Genomic DNA, 16790 nt, shown 5'->3' with positions numbered 1-16790 from the left:
CTCGGGGAAGCATCCAGCACCCTGGCAGCCCCTCGGCGGGGCTTGCGGCTCGAGCGCAGAGCTCGGCGCACCTACATAGACTTGCCGCGGCGCACTTCGTCGCGATGAGCTATAATGTCAAATTTTCACGACACGTTGGTTTCCCATTGCGTGTCATTCCGTTTTGATTATTTTATTGTTTCGTTTTTTTATGCTTTGCGCTGGAACTGCCGTGTGAATAGGGGCTGCCTAAAATGTTTTTTTTAAGTGCACGCAATACGAGCCTGCAATGATTCTTCAAATCATCGCGACTCCACAGTCTGTCATCCTAACAACGCAGGTGTGCCGTTAGATACAGGGGAGTAATTACGTAATTGGATGAACTACAAAGGAGACGAGGCCGTGTGAAGGTCAATTGCTCTAAATGAACAGCTTGTAAAGAGCAACTGGAATGGATAATAAGTATTCGTTTACAACTTCAATGATTGCGTTTGTTTCGTCATATTTTTGGGAGGAATTTGAATATGTAAGAAAATTTCAATTCGCAACAATAATCACTCTCTGATAAATTTCGATTTAGAGCTTTCGTGACTGCAGGGATTCATCTTCTTGGTTCTTTCGGTAAATTATGTTTTATTTTTATTATTGTATTATTTCCCTTCTACGTGACTTTACCGAAAGAACCAAGAAGACACTCTCTGATATTTTGTAAAATGGACAATACAATTATCGCCATACCGTGGGAAAATGTTTTACCATTTTATAACCAGCTAAAGCCCACTGAGGTATTCATTCTTTTTCAGAAGCGACCTGGCTACACATGATAACTCAACCAAAGTCGCTTATCACGTGGAAATTTATCGCAGCCAATAATGTAAACACCTGTTTCTAAATGTGGAGGGAAAAAAACGAAATACGTGGAGAAAAATCCACGCGACCACGGGAAGAGAGACTTGCAAACTCCAAATATACAGCAGGCGTCAGGATTGGGATCGAACCCACGACCTCCTGAAGACCAGGCGAGGGAGATAACATCTCCTAGCCACCGCGGCGCAAAAGCTGACCTTGAACACCGACTACGATCAGCAGGGGTCAATGTGCAAATGCCCGTTAACCAGTTTCAGACTTTCCAGCGGCCATAAAGGTTTTTAGGAGAATTATCTCAAACAAGGGATGGGTGATGCTCATTTGTGCTTGCAGCCTCGATCCATCTGAAATACCACATTCCCATGGCAGTGGCTATGGAACCCAGAGTAATGGATGGGTTCGCACAGTGAAATCAAGCCTTCATTCTTATTGCTGGCCCTGATCCAGTGGTGGAATTCCCCGATTCACATCACGGACGCCAGCGTTTACAAGAATTCCTACAAGGCGTTGCTCGTTTTAACGTCCCCAGCAAGTGATAGTATACCTATATGTCAGTCCCCCAACCGGGATTTGAACTCGTGAATGTGATGTGGGTGCAGCACCTGTGCCACTCAGCTGGACACAATGTGCGCATCACGGGTTGCTTCTCAAGCGTAGCGCCTAATGGGCTGTACGCATGCTACCTGGAGAAGACGATTCCATTAATGAGCTCACACCTGCCTCCTCCTCCCCCCTCCTCCTTCCTCATCAACTGCGGCCGTCTGGAACGCTCTTCCTTCCGAAAATAGGAAGCCACTGGAGCCATGCACTATGGGCGCAATGGTGGCGAGATGTTAACTACCTCGCCTGGTATACAGGAGGTCGTGGGTTCGATCCCGACCCTGACTGACGCCTGTAGTTTGCATGTCCCCCTCTCTCTCTTCCTATGGTTTGTGGGGATTTTTTTTCCAGGTCCTCCCAGTTTTCCCTCCACATTGAGAATCAACATTCTTTCAGAGTATTTGTCTGCTAAGCATTTCCACGTGACGATGAGCCACTTCGTTGAGCTATCATCTGTGATGGCCAGGTCGCTTCTGAAAAAGAGCCGCATAGCTCAGTGGGGCCTGACCTGGTAAAATGAAACAGAAAAAAACTTTTATTTTTAACTGTGGCACCACACCGCATACTACGCTTTGTTGTCCGTCTCCGAGGAAATTTCGCTTAATAAAAAAACAAGCCTATTTAACGGTTGCCGTTAACTTCTAACGAAACGAACGAGCGTTTGATGATGAACCCACGGGTGTGTCTCTGTCCCTCCGTCCCGTTCAGAGAGTCACCGAGCGACAGGGGCACCGTGCTCCTTGCCACTGTGCTCCTCACCACCGTGCTCACACGGGGCTGGAATAGACGCGGCACTGCTGGGGCGAGCTGTGCGCGTCGTCAGGTGGCACGTGCCTGGGACTCCCTCGATCAGGCCGCGGTGTCAGTGTCGTCGTGCGCCAGCTTGCTTTGACCACGGCGTTTGCGGTTCGCGTGCGAAAAAAACATTTCTTTGGAACTGCTTTCTGTGCTTAGGTTGATGTCCTTTCCCCCGCACCTTCCATTTGCACCTTTCAGGAACGCATCCCAGGACGCAAACTCGGCGTTAGACTGTCGATGGCAGCTCACGTTGCTTCTGCTCCGGTTGTGAACGGCGGTTCTCGATTCATTCCAAAACACACAACAACAAAAAACTTCGCAGTTGTGTGCGTGGCATCAGCAGGGGGTGGAAATTAGGAGCCATGCGCTCCTGCTATTTGACAAAGAGACAGTTGATGTTGTTGCTAAAAAGCCACGTTTGTTGTTGCTCCCGAAGTCGTGAATAAGGCTAATTAATTATTATTGTTGTTGTTGTTGTGAAGCCATCCTGGGTGCAATCACCTTAGACTACATAGCAGAGGGTGCCACGGAAGAAAATAAATAAACATAATTTTTTATTAGCGAGTCACAACAGCAGGATATGAAGCAATTTTCATTAATTACAGTTATCATGCCTCTTGCATTCTGTAATTAAACAGAGGGCTTAAACGGTTTCTCTAAATTATGATTGTTTCCCACCAGTAAACAAATTACATCTACAAATTATGTAAAATTCTCGTGTCAGCGTGACATCGTTTGGCACGTTAATTTTCGTTTCAAAGCCGAAAAAAAAACCGAATAGCATCAAATGATTCGCAACACGCGGTTCATTTTGTCCAAAAGAATAAAAGAGCTGGTGGTGTCCTGGGTTCTGCGCTACGTTGGGACTCGCGTCGCCGCGAGATGAAGAAAACGTTTCCCTGGAACTCCGAGAGTCCACAGAAGCCACGCGTCGAGTCGGGGAAAGGCCTGGCCCGATGACGTCACAGACCCAATTCAATAGGGTCAGCCTTAACAGGACCCGCTCCAATAGGAGCTTCTCCAATTATAGTTGCTACAATCGGAATTGCTTCAACAGCACCCGTTCCAATAGCAGTTGCTCCAATTATAGTTTCTCCAATCGGAATTGCTTCAACAGCACCCGCTCCAATAGAAGTTGCTCCAATTATAGTTTCTCCAATCGGAATTGTTTCAACAGCACCCGCTCCAATAGAAGTTGCTCCAACTATAGTTGCTACAATCGGAATTGCTTCAACAGCACCCGCTCCAATAGAAGTTGCTCCAATTATAGTTGCTCCAATCGGAATTGCTTCAACAGGACTCACTCCAATAGAAGTTGCTCCAACTATAGTTGCTCAAATCGGAATTGCTTCAACAGCACCCGCTCCAATAGAAGTTGCTCCAATTATAGTTGCTCCAATCGGAATTGCTTCAACATGACTCATTCCAATAGAAGTTGCTCCAACTATAGTTGCTCAAATCGGAATTGCTTCAACAGCACCCGCTTCAATAGAAGTTGATCAAATTATAGTTGTTCCAATAGGAATTGCTTCAACGGGACCCGCTCCAATAGGATTTGCTCCAATACAATGTGCTGCAAATAAGAGTTTCTGCAATAGGAGTTTCTCCAATCAGAGTTTCTCCAAAAGGATTTGCTTCAATAGGATTTGCTCCAATAGGGTTTGCTGCAATAGGAGTTGCTGAAATAGGATGTTCTGCAATAAGATTTGGTGCAATAGCAGTTCCCCCAACAGTTGTCCCAGTAGGAGTCACTTCAATAGAAGTTGCTCTAATAGGCCTCCTCTCACCCAACGTTAGTCCGCGCTCCTTCATGCTCCGTGAAGCGTGGTGCAAATCATCTCTGCTTCTCCATCTCAGCCACGATTACTGCACAGGGTCAGCTGCTCGTGTTTTCCTTCTCCATGACATTTTGCTGTGTGCCTCATTTCTCGTCACATCCACCATCCTCATATTTAATTCTGCCGCATCATACCACCATACTCTCCCTGTACGGCTTCTCCTCTGCACCGGTGGCATTTACGCTGTCCTTCTAATTTATGGGCCTCTATATGGGTTTGTGTGTTTATTCGTGAGTCTATGGGTTCCTCTATGAATCAATGGGTCTCTGTGTGTCTATGTGTCTCTGTGTGAGTCTTTGGATCTCTGTATGTGTATGCGTATTCGTGTGAGTCTATTAGTCTCTGTTGTGAGTCTATGAGTATATGTTGCGAGTGTATGCATGTGGGTCTTTGTGTGTGTAATTGTAAGGGTCTCTGTGTGAGTCTATCGGTCTCTTTGTGAGTCAATGGGTCTGTGTCAGTCTATGGGTCTCTGTGTGAGTCTCTGGGTCTCTGTATGAGTCACACATATGAACCTTATGGCGGTACCCCGGGGTACCATAGAACCCCAGCTCTCGCAAAATGTCCGTGATGCAGTCATTTTTAGTCTGTTGATGGTCGGCGATGCGGCAATCGACTCATCTCGACGAGCTGTACGCGATGCGCTATTCAAAGTTGAATTTTTCGACAACGGATTTTTTATGCTGTTTGGCGTTTCGACATCGCGGAGTAGCACTGATTTCGGATTGATTGGTACCCCAGTCGCGGAGTGAAGTACACCCCTGGAAAAATTGTGTTCCAGAAATAAAATATTTAATTTCCTCGGCCATTTTGTGTTATTTGGTTACCCCAGGGTACCGCCATAAGGATTATTTGTACATCTATTTAATTGCATACAATGCCCCTTCTCAACACACAGTGCACACCATCTGAGTCTCACCTCCCTGACCTACTTGTGAATGTGACACCCACTTAGACTAACATCTTTATTCCTCCTCCTTTCTATAAAAAAATTGTTCCAGTATTCATCTCAGCATTGTCTGTCCTGTTAAGTAACAATGAGCACTGGGCATATCACTGTTCAATAATTTTTCGCAGTTTGACTGGCATCTTTCTACCACGTACAATTCCTGACGGCTCACTCCGTCTTTGCCATACTGATTTTGTATTCTTCCTACTTCCCACTAACAAGGTGGGGCGCCACGGTGGCGAGATGTAAATTACCTCGCCTGATATACAAGGGTCGTTGGTTCGATCCCAACCCTGACGCCTGTGTATTTGGAGTTTGCATTTTCTCCCCGTGGTCGCGTGCATTTTTCTCCGGGTCCTTCGGGGTTTCCCTCCAATATGTATAATCAACATCACGCGTTGAGAGTATTTGGCTGCTATAAATGTCCACGTGATGAGCCACTTGGTTGGCGCTATTATTCGCGGACAGGTCGCTTCTGACAAAAAGAGCCATTGAGCTCAGTGGGCCTTACCTGGTAAAAAAAAAGAATTAAAATTTTTAACACAATCCTTCCTCGCTCACTATTGTACCAACTTACAACGACTCACCGGCTTAATCCCTCTCTTCTATCAACATCCGTTATTGTCGTCACGTTCCCCTTTCCCGACTGACCTTTACGTCAACAATTTGCATGTCAATCATCCGATATATTTATACACTAACTGAGCGAGATTTAGTTTCGTAAAATGTAGGATGATGTTTATACGTGCAGTGATTGGTGAATGAGCAGAGAAAATCAAACTCACGACACTTGCGAAGGTTGTTTAATGATGGGTGGCTGAAACCTGGATTTGAACACAGGAACCTCGAGGTGCCAACTCCCACGGCCATTATGAATCCCCTCGAGTCACTCAGCTTTCTCAGATAATATTAATTCCGGCCAGAAACTACTTGTAAACATTTAAGAGCACTTTGTTTTTCTTTGTGTTGACATGGAATCGCATGTGTTTACATGATTTAACTCTCGTGTGGTTCCTCATTGGAATACGATCAATAATTTAAGAGAACTTCAGAAGAGGATGACAGCATGGTCAGGTAGCACATGTTGAGATGTTAAAGCAATTAGGCAGTAACTAAGGCATTCATGGAAACTATGTGAAGCATACAAGTCAGGCTTTCTGCAGTCACTAACCCAGTAATTCCACCATCATCTTTCTAACATGTGTGTTTTTTCATGAAAAAAATAACATGAGTAATAACAATTTACATACCTTTGTCATTTCACCTCTGGATGAAGGCCTACCCATGTCATGGCTATTTAACATACATCGCCACACTTCTTCAGTGCCATTAGGAGAAGGGGGTTGCTTAGGACCGGTTCAGATATCATTCACCACTGATGTTAGCCGTGGCCGCAAATCAAACCCAGGTCGCTGGGTTCGTAGCGCAGCACGCTACTACTGCTCTCCTTCCATTTTTTATTTGACCCTAATTTCACTTGTGCTCTCGGCGTCACAAATGCAATTTCTGTAACTCTCACAATAAGCCAGTGCACATCCAACGTGGCGGAAATTGCCAATAAAGACGATGGGACAGAACTGGTTCTGAAGTCAATTCAATTTCCTCTTTATCTACACGAGGGATTTATTTCCACTGTGAGGAGTATTATTCGCATGTCAAACGGTGTGCTTTTTAAGAAGGCAGATTAAGATAAAAAGCAAATGTAATGTTACTATGCTTAAACTACTAACTCACTACACTTTATTGAAAGGCAGCTGAAACCTCGATTTGAACTGTGGGCTCAACATTGTTGGCTCGGTATTCCGATGTAACAAACAAAAATTACCATCATTTCCAAAACTATAAGACGTTCTGGAAAGTAACTCGTACCCTAAATTTGTGCCCGGTGACAGTAAAGTTACACCAATGTGGTCTCTCTCACACACAGCTGCCGGATTATAAGACGCCACCCTCCCCTTCCTAACTGTTGCTTCACTATCCAGGGGAAAGAAAGAGTGCGTCTTATAATCCATAGACTATGTTACAGTCTACTGAGTTAAGAGACCACCTCTGACCAACCCCCATCTGCATTTCAATCAGCTCGGGATTCTGAGGGCCCAAGATTTATTCGCTAGAATTGCCGATTGAATCTGATCTGTTTGCGTGGCAAAGAAAAAACATAATTTTCGTTGGCTTTTGGTCAAAGATTTTGTGGGCCTCTTAAGGTGATGGGCAAGCGAGCCAGATGACATCTGCTGGCAGATCTGCAGGCATATGGAATCCCGTACCTCCGATGAGCACGGTTGGCTACGTACGGTGTGAAATAAGTTCAACAAACATGAGTCAAATGGAATCAGACTTGGGTGGTGCCCTTTGATAACTGCTTGAGAAATTACCAACCTACGTATTGAACTCCTCATTTATACATTTGTATGTATTACTATCACAGTCGATATGTCACCACAACCAATGCTGTTGATGTCACCATTGCAATTACTCGACGCATCATTTAATCTCATCCGCATTATGTGTTTTTGTTCAAGAAATCATCAAGTGTAATTTCGTTTAAAATGTATCATTTTAAATATATACAGCAATGACATTATGTGATCATTGTGCAATTATTTTGAATGCAACTAGACTGGATTATAATACAACCTATTGCAGTTTGCAATCTCGCACAGGTTGGTTACTCTCTGCCCAAGGGCAACAATTAAACAGATGGTGGCCATCTTGGAAAATGGCTGCCGTTTTTTCCCACAGGGAAATCTGCGGTAGCTCCCTCTCTACAGCTAAGACGAATCTTTCGTTGGGACATTCCCCCAACAGCTGTGTGCCAATCAATGTCGACGCTTGTATCACCAAAACTCAAGGTTCGTTCACATATCTGCTTAACCGTAACAGAAAAGTATTAGAGAGGCGAGAGCAATGTCTATGTTATTGTTTTGGTGAGATAGGTGAACTTTAACAAATACATTAGTTTTTAAAAAAGTCCCGTTTTTTATTAGCTAAAAAAAATTCTTATTGATTTATTGGTCGAATGAGCATTGAGGTGGTACTTATTTCCTGTCCACAGTTCTGTCATGAGCCAGTGGTGGAAATTACTCATTCCTTTGGCGAGGGTAAGCCGATGCCTAAGGACAATCACTGTTGACTTCCCCAAAAAGTGATACCAATTTTTTCGGCGAGGGAGGGTTTTTATGATATGATGGCGATAGCACAATTGGGGTTAATTTCGGGCAAAACATTTCTGAATAACATTTTTTTTTAAGTCTTCCATTTGAAATTAAGCTTTTGGAAGTTAAGTTCTGTACTACAATACTATTAGTTACAGCATCCCAGCGCTTGCCCAAGCCACCGCTAACTGTGCTAATCTTCCATGCTGGCCAGACCTCTTCGAAGAAGTAGGAGTACCGAAATTTTACACCGCCACTCGTGACCTGCTAGTGGACTAACTCCGGTGCACTCATTTATACTGCTGGGTGGACAGAGGTGGGGTGATTTAGCTCGCCTGCCTCATTAATTCTGCTAGCCGCACTCCAGGGAAACCAACAGGCGACCTCTGGATGGCGGGTCAAGTGTGCTAACCATTATGCACCACGGCAGTGTCCCGCAATAAGGGTAATTCCATCAATACAAAATGCCAGCACCCCCTTCGGGGTCAGATTTACGTAGGCAAATGTTTCTTTTCGTGTGATTTCGCTTTTTTTGGCAAACATTTGACCAATTTGTCCAGGCGCAATGAGAGGACAAATCACTTAAGGCGATGTGCTTTGGTCTGCTTCATCAAGATGTGAATCTGGATCGTTTTATGTTTAATAAATACAAGATTAATGTGCCTGTTTATCATGCTGACAGATTTATTTTCACGTCCGTTGTTGAAGCGCTGCTATAGATTATAGTGGGCTTTAATTTAGTGCAATAACCTTTGCTATGATTTGCTACTGAGAACAAAATGTGTTTTGTGCTACACAGCACTCAGAAAATGCATTGGTTTTTCATTTAGCTTACCAAAGAATAATTTATAATCTTAAACCTTTATAATGTAGTTTCTTTGGACCAAAAAAAAACACAGAATGCACCAAATCTCATCGGATTTCAAATAATAAGCAGGTGTGAGCAATGGTATAGTTGCTCCATAATACATATTTTTTGGATATTATTAATGCTATTGGTCGCGAAAGCCTACGTGTGAAACTGATATAGTTGATGTGATGTGCACCCACTATACATAACCAGTTTGCTAGAGGCTACTGCGGCGCTACGTGATGAACAGCAAGCGAATGGAAATGGTGTCATGAGCTGAATACACGTCCTTTTGGATATTCTAAGTCAGCAGAGCCCCAGGGAACGGCCCAGGACGATGACGCCACAAACCCACATCAATAGGAGCCCCAAATGCACCACAATACCTCGCTGATCTCGTCAAGGTGCATAAACCATCTCGCGAACTTCAGTCATCCTCACAGCGGCGGCTTCTGGCTGGCCATCGAAGAAAGACGGTCACTGCATTGTGCACTTTCAGGTGCGCTTCTGCGGCCGTCTGGAACGCTCTTCCTTCCGATATTAGGAAGCCACTGTACCTCCGATTAGCACGGTTGGACTCCGTATGGTTCGACAAAAGTTCAACATACATATTAACATATTGCGTGCGAATTCAACATCCGGTCAACAGTGACCTTCCTGTGGCCCTTGCCATGGGAATGTGAAATGTCCACAACTCAGTGCTGCCCAAGGATATCACAGACGGTGATATGTGTCACCGTTAGGTATAGTCTGCCAGTAGGGGGGCAATGTTGCTATGCGGTTTTCACACAATTAAGTGATTTGCGAGGTTTTTTCACATTTTGCAAAGTTGGATTGTGATGATGACTTCAGGCACACACTGGTCTACTTTTTTTTCGAATGTCACGGGATATTTAACGTCCATTGTGGGAGCAAACAGCGCGGAGTATGCAATATCGGTGGCTAGGAGATGTTATTTGCCTCGCTTGGTATGCAGGAGCACGTTGGTTCGATCCCGACCCTGGCATCTGCTGTACATTTGGAGTGTGCATATTCTTCCCGTGGTCGTGTGGAAGTTTCTTCGGATCCTCTGGTTTTTCCCTCCACATTTAGAAACTCGCGATTAGAGTATTTTTGCTGCTATCCCATTTCCTGATGATAAACCACTTCGTTGAGCTACATAGCTCAGTGGGGCCTTACCTGGTAAAATAAAACAAAAATAGTTTAAAATAGTTCAGTTACATACAGTTTTACACGGTTATCTCACTCGCAGTATCGACCGGGGCGACCTCTGAGTCGACTGCGAACCCCTGCGACAAAACTGCAAACACCCCTACGCTTCGGAGACGTGACGCTGCTCCCCCCCCCCGACTCTCTTTGTGCGTCGTTAGCACGAGCGAGGCTGGAATCGAACCGAGAAGCTGGTGAATGAGGACGCTGCTCGCGCGCTCAACCCGGTGGTTCACACCTCGCCGCGCTCTTCTCCTCCAAAATTGGCGACGAGACGGCAACGAAATAGGCCTCCACGGGCAGCAAGCGGAGACAAAAAAAACCCCAGCGCCGAGTCCTCAGTCTCACTTCCCCGGCGCAGCCTGGTTAGGAGCGCGCGCGCGCCCACAGGAAAAGTGAGGAGCGGCGGCTGCTGCGGTGAGCGCGCTGCGCTACAAATCCGGCGGAGCCGAGGTCGTATTCCCGCTCACGGCCACCAACACCAGTGACGATTATCTGAACCGGAACAGGTCCTGGTGCCTCCCCTAGGTCGGCTCAGCCTCAAATGAGTACTTTGTGCTGTGTGTAAAAAGACAGAAATCATGATCGCACTGGGAGGACAGAGGCGGTCGGGCGTGGTGCTGGCCGCCCACTCTCTTCGTGTCCCGTGTCGACCTTCATCGGTGCGCGCTAACGGCACTTGCCCCGGCAGCCTGTTAGGGCTACACGAGGCGGGAGGGAGGGGGGATTTGTCGATTGCCCACAGGAACGAGGGCTTGAGCGCCAGGTTCCTCCGCCGCGTGCAGCATGGGAATTTGGACGCCAGTAGCTCCGGGCTACGCGAGGCTGATTAATCGCGACCACCCGACTCATTTAGTCGCAGGGCTAAAACGTGGGATTAAAATAAAGTCACGTATTCTCATTTTGCGCGGCGAAGAGTGGCCTTTATGGAGGTAATAAATGTAAGTTACGAGAACTTTCCTGTGTGGGAGGCATTTGTTTGACTTATTTCTTTAGCTCTTGGCGGTAGGATAGAAATATTTTTTTGTGCTGATTCTTACCAATTTCACCAAAAAAAAACTTGCCGTGCTTTCATATCGCTCCGAGCAAGAGGTATTGCTGATGTATTGGGTGATAGAGCGTGAGTGGGAATCGGTGGATGTGGGCGAATGCGTAAAGCTCCTGTTACTGCTGGCCAGTCTAAAACGGATTCTTCTGTTTCATAGCAAGAATATATGTTGCAAATGCATTGCTGCACTCAGTAGGTTCTGTGTTTGTATTAAAACAATATATTTTAAGTTAAGTCTATATGTTATTCGATAAAACACGCAAATTGTTGCATTGTGTGAGTGCGTGTGGGGCAGTGCGATTTCCGTTCAGGGCCGGATTAAGATTTTGTAGGCCCCTGGGGTACAGGTACTGTGAGGCCCCCAGTAATATTTTGAAAAGGAAAAGAAAGTTAAAGAGAAATAAAATCTCTCTTTACACGGCTAACAACAAATACAATTCAGCATTCACAAGTGAAATAACTTTTCACTTCATCTCTGGAGGCCCTTCAGCTGACGGAGGCCCCTGGGCTGCAGCCCCTAAAGCCCCCGTGCCTTAATCCGGCCCTGTTTCCGCTCAGGGCCAACATCAGCAATGATTATCTGAACCGTTCATGGGCCTCCCCTAGGTCGACTCAGTCTCAAATTAGTACCTCGTGCGTTGTGTAAAAGCATCACCCCTGGGGAGACGAAGGTGGTCGAGCGTGGTGCCGACTACCCACCCCATCGTGCACCCTGCTGGCCTTCATATGAGCTCGTTCGTGTTGTTTTGTACGTCTGAAACATACTGTCAAGTCAAAAGCCTACGTGTTTGTCCGAATGAGCGCTGGGTGGTCATGTCCATAGGCGGACGTGATCTAGTGGGTGGAAATTACACATCCACACAGTAGAGGCCAGCCCCTCCAGAGAACAACTTTGTTACTTCTCAACAAAACTGGAACCTTATCGACCGCAGGGGCGTGATGATGATGGTGGAGGTGCGCCGATTTAAACCCAACTGAGAATTCCACTCACCACGTTCCCATTGTGGGGGCAAACCAGCGTTCAGTCTAACTCTTCGTGGCAGCCACTGCCACCACCGCAATAACTTAACTGCAGGTGGCACCAAGTTTCCAAGGCCAACGTGAAGTACTTTCGTGATGCAAACAACAACAAAAACGCCACTTACTCTGTGGCTGCTCGAGGTTAAATGAGGCGGTTTGCGATGGTCTAATAGCGCGGCCATATGGCCCTCCGCTGCCTCTCGCAACCCCCTCGGGGGTGCATTTGATATGTTTTGATTCTGCTGGATGGATGGCAGCAAGCGGGAGAGGGAGGAGGAGGTTTGTGAACCGGCACTGCTGCCCGGTGCTGTTTAGTGTGCGCGGCAGATCGCACGAGGGATGGGAATTGGAGGGGGGGGGGTTTGTGAAGCTTAATTACTGCGTCAACACGGCCGGCTAAGCCAGTCCGTTAAGTGAGGGAGCTTCCACTCTGTACTTGCGTGGAATTGCCGTCTGTTTCGAGACAGGTGTGTAAGAGTAGGCCAAATACCCCCCAGAGAGAGGCGCTCTCTCTCTCGAGTTGCCTCGAGTGGAGGTCCAATTCCACAAGTCATGGCTTAAGCAGGTCATAAAAATATGGTTTGGGTTCATAAATGAACGCCGTCATTCATGCAAATTGCATCTCTCGCCATCGCTGAGGAGCCACAGACCAATCCGTAAGGCGCCATTGAATTGCCCAGAGCTCTGCGGTCCTCTATACATTAAGATGTTTTTTTTTCAGCCAATAAACGAGTGTTTTTTTTTACATGTGGGAGGAAACCGTAGCACCTGGAGAAACCCCACGCGTGCGACGAAGCAACACTTCGTCCCCATGCAGAAGGAGCCGATGATGATATGAACCCGCACGGTGTTCTGCCGCATCCTCGTCGTGGCGGAGCCAGCGGGGTAATGGCGCGAGAAGAGAGTCCCGCAGCATTGGTGCGGTCCGCCAACCCTCGCTGCTGCCTCCACCGCTGCCGGATTGCTTGGGCTGCACCGTCACCTCGCCAAGATCTGACACCGCGTTTCTGCGCGAGGCCACGGATTCGTGTGATCACCCTCCTCCTCCTGCTGCTGCTGCTGCACATTCTGTTGCACGCAACCTCCCATAGCTTTCAACCCACACGGTTTACCCCGTATTCTTGTACAGGGGAATTGAGTTTTCAGGTCCGGACGGCGTACAGCCGTTTGAATACGGGCAAAAAAAAAATACATTTGTTTGTATTTCTCCCTTGTGATGGGACTTTGTAGGATGAACGTTGAGATGTATAAGGGGCACGAGGTGACCAATACGGTCTCAATTGGTGTGTAATAAGGTAGGGCACTGATAAGGGGTTGACGGGTAGGCCCACCCCTCACGCAGCTTGCGAGAGTTGCGGGAACGCGTGGGGGTGCGTTAAAGGCAAGTTGTGCCAGCTCGCGAGACGGGCGCGCGGTGAGCGCAGAGGTCACGAGCGCCGTGCAATGAGCGCAGCGCATAACGCCGCGCGCTCGCTCTCGGCGGCCTCTCGGTGCACATGTGACTGGCGCAAGAGCCTCCAATTACAATGGCATCGTTCTGCGCAAGAGTCGCTCTTGTATGGGGGGGGGGGGGGTGAAGCGGAATGGCACAGTGAAGCGGTGTGTGTGTGTGTGTTTGGTTTTGTAATGCAGTGATACAGTACCCCGGTTTACGTCGGGGGGGGGGGGGGGTGCGTTTCTGAAATGTGCGACGGCGAATATCGAAACGACGTAAAATAATGGGGTAGTTGTAGTGGTGGGTGGTGGTGGAGGCGAAGGCTGGGAGGCGTCGATAACGAGAAAGGGCGGACGACAATGCTGTCAGTGCAAATTATGTAGTGGTATTAATAAAGTGACGACGTATTTGCGAAACGACTTAAAAAGGGCAGACGTAAATCGGAGTATTACTAAATTAATTATACGTCGTGGATTTTCTCTCCAACACACCGGTGTACTGTACTAGTAAGGAATTGACACGTTTTGTTTACGTGACAAACCTCACTTATTGGCTGTGTCGGGTGGTGGCGGGTTTAACGACACATTTATATTTACGCGATCTAACCCCCAAAAAACCTCTACTACTGAATTTCACTTGCATTCCATCTCCCGGTGGTATCAATCGGCCGGTCGTGTGCGGTGAGGTAAAGTGTGGGTACGCTAAGTGTGATCAGCGTGAAAGAATACACCAAATACCCTGCTGAGCTTCCTGAAGCTCGCATCAACCGCAGGACTGCACCATCGCCTTCAAATTTGAACTGAGACTTGAGGGCGTTGACTTAGGCCACCGTGCGGTTTGTACATTCAAGCGAGCCAATCAGTGCGTTCATTACAAGATTCTCCTGCATCTGTAGCTGCTATTGAATCATGGCACCTCTCTTGCCAGTATCAAAATATAAGAATAGGTTTTACCCTTTCTGGCAAATAAAACAGGTGTTCAGATGTTAAAATTCCAAACAATTTCAAAGACAATGTACATACTACCAGAGCATGTTTTTTTGCATGTTCACCACAAATATACGTGGTTAATGCAGACAGGATTCCTTGCAAAAGGTTTATGTTTTGTGCTTTAACATCTTAACACAACTGTTTTATTTCCAGAAAGGGTAATACCTATTCTTAAACTGCTATTGGATGTCCACACAACAACCACAACATCTGTTATTGGATTATGCAGTAGACGACGGCTCTCGGTGATTAGTACCATTTTGCGGGAAATCAATAGTTATGAAACTACTATCCCCCACCATAGGAATGTGGAATTTTCACCACTCGCTTCGGACTACACCACTCGTCCTCGAGCAGGGAGACACGTTCTGTGATATAATCGCATCACGCCATCGCAATGCAATTGCCAACTGTTCAACAATTTTTCAACAACTTTCAACAATTGCCAATTGTTCAACTTTCTCAAATCCGGCAGGGCACGTGGTAGCTAAATGAAAACAACTGAACACGTGGCATCGTAACGACGTCATAGAGAACGGAAGTGGGGTTTGGGTAGGGCACGTCACGGCCAGAAAGGGCTTCATAGCTCATCAGTTTCAGTTTAATTTATTTGGTATAGCCCTGTGAGCCATTCGGCTCTTGAATCGGGTGCAACCGCAACAAACAAAAAACAAAAACATGAGCAAGAAAACATCTTAAAGCGACTATGCGCAAACAGAAACATCCAGGAAAAAACTGAAAAGTCTTCCATCTCCGGGATAAATAAATACGGTGATTCTAAATTCGGATTTAAGAGTAATGACGGGGAGTGGCAACCGATGAATTGTGACGCGTCCGAGAATACAGTCCAACTGCGCACGGTGGGATCGGTAGGGAATGGGCTTCATCCAGCAGTGGATAACCACGTCAGCGTGGCGTCGCCTGCAAGCTCCCGTTCGTGGCCACGCGGTGGCGATACAGGGCAATGTGCAACCTCTTGAGCCAAATCCACAAAGAGTTATCTGTCGCCAGAGCCGTTCTTCCTCAATAACAACTCTGGGGTTGGGATACATTGTTGCTGTACGTGAGACCAGCATGGACAAAGACCGCCACTCTCCACCCCCTCGCCATAAAAACCACGGCGTGGCCAACACCACTCCCGGCCGCTTTTGTTTCCCCAGTGCTGTTGTTTTCACACCGCGCCAAGGATGAGTCCCACCGAGAGAAGGAAGCTCCACCCCGCCCCAGGACTGGTTCATATTTTAGTCACCGATGATGGCCGTCAGCCGGAATCAAACTCGGTCCCCCGGGTCTCGTGGCGCAATGCGCTAACACGCGCTGCACCACCGCTCCCTTCTCCACACGTGGGAGTGGGATGGGATCTTGCCGATCATCATCAACGCCACTTGTTTTATGCAATGCAGCGCTCGCTGTCTTGGTAATGCAGCCAGATCATAACAGAGTTTCAGTACGTTTGATTAGTACAGCCAGAATACACGCATATAACTGGTAAGCTAACCGATGTTATAGCAACGAACATGCATGCATGCATATCTGGCAGTACTGTATATTAGTTTGTATACCGTGTTGTTTATGGCAGTTTTGGCAATCGGTGGCGTAGTGATTAGCACGCTGCGATTCGAACCCGGAGACCCGAGTTCGATTCCTGCCCACGGCCAACGCCAGTGATCCGCTCCTAGCTCGACTCAACCTCAAAAGAGTACCTGGTGCGGTGGGGAAACAAAGGCGGTCGGGCGTGGCGGTGGTCACCCACCTCCCTCGTATGCCGTGCCGACCTTCATAGGTGCTCGGTAACAGCACTTGCCCTAAACGTCTGGCAAGGCTACACGGGGGATCTTTGTCTTTGCGTGGCAACCGAGGAGGGGATGGAGCGGTGCCGGATTGCTTTGTTAGATCGCGGGAGGTGGCGACAACTTGGGGAGGCATCCATCCAGCAGTGGATCGATCAATGATGATGCTGAAGTGTCGAGTACAATGTACATGCATCGCCAGTCTACTGTGAGTAGACGTGCGTGTGCATCTGTAGAGCCAGCGGTGTGTGGATGTGTACTAC

This window comes from Lampetra fluviatilis, chromosome 47 (assembly GCF_964198595.1).
Source record: "Lampetra fluviatilis chromosome 47, kcLamFluv1.1, whole genome shotgun sequence".
Taxonomy (NCBI): Eukaryota; Metazoa; Chordata; class Hyperoartia; order Petromyzontiformes; family Petromyzontidae; genus Lampetra; species Lampetra fluviatilis.
Note: the sequence above shows the minus strand (reverse complement) of the source record.